Here is a 3,653-nt window from a genome sequence, read left to right as displayed (position 1 = left end):
CCTTCTCCTTCTTCTGTGATCATTCTACAAAATATGTCTGCCTTGACTTTTACCTCCATAACTTTGATATGTCTACAATTTATTTTCTGGTATATTATATTATGTAAATTCCTTCTTAGCTGTCTCTCTATATTCTTTTTCTCCCCTTCATATTTAGTTTTCAGTCCTTTAAATGTCTGGACATACTGAATTGATTCAAAGGACATAAAATGATTTTCTACAATGTTTGCAATGAGACACTTGATGTTTTCTTCTCTTATAAATTCAAATAGCTCAATAATAGTTGAATTTAGCCTATTGTACCGAGTTCCATTATGTATAAAACATTTGCAACTGGTTTGAAAAGGTTTTCTTTAATTATGTAAAGATTGTAAATTTTGTCTTTAAGGCCAATCATTTTTTTCATAAACCGGACAGCACACAAAATCAGAAAAGTGTGCTTTGAACTCATGAGCACCAAGATTCTGCTGAGCAAGATGTTACTCATAATTTTTCTTGTACTTTAAGTGGTATTGCACACAAAGTATAAGTATTTCTAAAACTTCTTCAAGCAATTGTTCATTTTGATAATCATCAGGGCAGATGTTAGCCCTATTATCATTGCTGTCAATTTCTACTGTGGTGGATATAATTGGTGCTATGAAGTTACTCATGCAATGTTTATAGAAGAAATTCAGAAATTTCCTTCTTTCACATCCCTTAGCTGTGATGCGCAAATTTTCTGGATTAAGGAGAGCATGAAGAACTGCTGTCAAAATAATGCCTCATGAAAATTCAGGACCAGAATCACAGATCATTTACTTGATCATTATATTAATGAGAAGGTTATAATTATCTTCACTGTCCGTAACTTCTTCCATTGCATCAGACTAGGCATGGACTATATTCTACTAGATAAGCAAATATTTCTAGAGCAGCTACTTGCTCTAATCATTCATGTGCACTACAACTTTCAGAGCACTCATTATTCCTAGCTTTATTAGTGTTTTCAGTAATGCCTTTTTCTTTTGAGAGTGTAATATCTTAGCAAATGCACAGAATTTCTTGAAGAACAATAACAATTCATGCCGACTCTCATCATCCACACTGTTATCTTTTAATTGAGAAAAAACTTCAAGCAACAATTTTTCATCTTTCTGCAGCATGGTAATTATTTCAGTTTTCTTCAAAGAAATCATAGTGGTAAGATCAGAGAGAAGATTTGCTTCGAATATGGATGGTGTGGGCAACACAATATCATGAATATATTGCATTCTGTAGGTCTGCTGTAATTTTTGCCTAATTTGGGGGTGTGTTATTGACATAATATCCTTAAATTTTGCATATTGAGTCAAGAATTCCCTGTGCAGCTGTGGCTGATCTAAACCATGGCCATATTCAAGGCATCCTACCACATCCATGATTAATTCATCAGAAAACATAATGTTAAACAAATGTGTATTATCTAGAAATAGGACTCCTTTAATGATGCTATTCAAATAGTGTAAGCCTTCCATGTTCTGATGCTTTTCACAAGTTTTGAACAGCTGTAGCAATTTTTTAATGTAACCTTCTTTCCTGAAGACCAGTGTCAGGCTTTCTTTGTTGCTTGGTGTTTCATTGACAAAAGTAAGTAAATCTGTAATGTTTTCAATTGTATGGAGTTCACAGATTGACATCTCAACCTGATTCCAGCTTGGTGGCAGATCTTCAAAACTTTCCATATCATCAGTAAGTTATTGTGTGATTTCTACATTTGTATCTTTACCTTGAACTTGGCAGATAACTTCCCACATCTCTTGACAATCATTTGTTTCCTGGAAATGTATTGCCATACCATGATTCTTAGCTTCAGACCAAATGATTATATCCTGTTTTGGTTTCTGATAGGGCACATTAGGATGTATCTTGCACTCCATAATTGGTGAGATATCTGATTCTGAGTGAACAAGCAGGCACATACCCTGGAGCCCGTCAATGTATTTAGATGAAATTTGTCCTGCACCTATGTTTTTCCACTACTTGTCTTCCACCATGAAATAGAATTTTACTTTATAAAGTTTGTCATCCATCTTTATCTCTGGCCTTGCCTCTCTAGGCTACGTCCTTGTGCAGACCTCAGCTTTTTTGTCCTTTGACCAGAGGTAACTATCCTTCACTACCTAGGCCTGGGACATTGCCACAGTCACTACTCTGAAAAATCATATGAGAAGATTACTGGGGTTAAGTGAATGGCAGAGGCTAAGAGTGTGCCCAAAGTCATTAGGATTACTGGGGAAGTAGGCCCTGATAAATCTCAATCTTCTCTTACTGAGCCTCAACAACCTCTTACCAATAAACCTGTCTCAGGAGCACTTGAGTCTCTGAGTCTGCCTTAGTTCTAGCAGGATCCTGTGATTCACCCAAGATTCTTCCTGAAAAAAAAAAGTGTGCTTATGTAATGGATACTCTTAATGGGACCTGCCTCTCCTACCTTAAAATGGAAGTGTAGAAAATACTATATATGCTTTCTATAGCTTATTTTGTTTCTCAGAAGTATTTTCACTCATCAGAAGTGTGGTGCTTAGGCCCTTAAGCAAAAAGAAATTTAATTACCAATATTTTGTCTAGTCTACCCTTCAAACTCTATGTCAATGAAAGGCTGGGGATAATAAGCAAAAATACATCATCTACAGACAAGATCCCATCCGCTGAATCAGAGAAATTTAATTGTGTTTTGCTACAAGACATACTGTTATACATCTTGTACTCTGAATCACATTTCTACATATTCAGGAAAGATCATTTTCTGAAAGAAAAAATGTCAGCTTTAACACTCCATTCTGTTCAGCCTGATGTTTCATCTTCCAGTGGGTGATACATTTCCTCAAATGTTTTCCTTTACATAATCATGAACCTTGTTATTGAGAAGAACTGGGTCAAAGAGGAAGGAAGTACAGGTTTGCTAAGATTGAGAATTGGCATGTATAAATTACTTCATTATCATCTTCTTCTTTTGTTTGTAATTATGGCACTATGGCACCTTGAATTTGCTATAGCCATTTCTGTGTTCCATCCTGGTCATCAGAATTCTAATGCCCAACTCAACCAGAGACCCTATATTCAACCACAGGCCACTCTGGCTAGAGTACCAGAAAGGAAATGGAAACTAAGAACAAAACAGCCATTTAAAACCAAAAATAAAATAAAATAAAATAAAATAAAACCTAACAATGAAAACAAGTCAAAACAAAACTCAGAAACTGGCACTTACATCAAGAGTCATCACAAACTCAGATGCCTAGACATCAGTGTAAGAATACCGTAACGTTCAGGGCAGTATGTCAACACCAGAGTCTAGCTAGTCTACTATAGCAAAACCTAAAGAGTCCAACACAGAACAAGAACAAGAACAAGAAAGTATCATTAAAAGCAACTTTATAAAGAGAGGTCTTTAAAGAGAAAATAAAACATTCCCTAAAACACATCAAGGAAAACACAAACAAACAAACAATTGGAAGAAATTAATAAATTACTAAAATGAAGCCAGGAAAACATAAACCATTGGAGAATATAAATAACATTTTAAAGAAGTCCAAGAGAAAATGAAAGAGTTGAAGGAAGTGAATAAAACAATTCAAGACCTGATAATGAAAATTAAAGCAATAAAGAAAAAACAGAAACAGGGAATTCTT

General features: G+C 35.0%; 1 pseudogene; it reads right to left on the bottom strand.

Annotated features, from left to right (window-relative positions):
• Nucleotides 1-2,066, bottom strand: part of LOC116093541 — a 2,577-nt pseudogene extending 511 nt beyond the window's left edge.
• Nucleotides 2,067-3,653: the final 1,587 nt, after the last annotated feature.

This window comes from Mastomys coucha, chromosome X, assembly GCF_008632895.1.
Source record: "Mastomys coucha isolate ucsf_1 chromosome X, UCSF_Mcou_1, whole genome shotgun sequence".
Taxonomy (NCBI): domain Eukaryota; kingdom Metazoa; phylum Chordata; class Mammalia; order Rodentia; family Muridae; genus Mastomys; species Mastomys coucha.
Note: the sequence above shows the minus strand (reverse complement) of the source record. Positions and strands in the feature narration are given on the sequence as shown.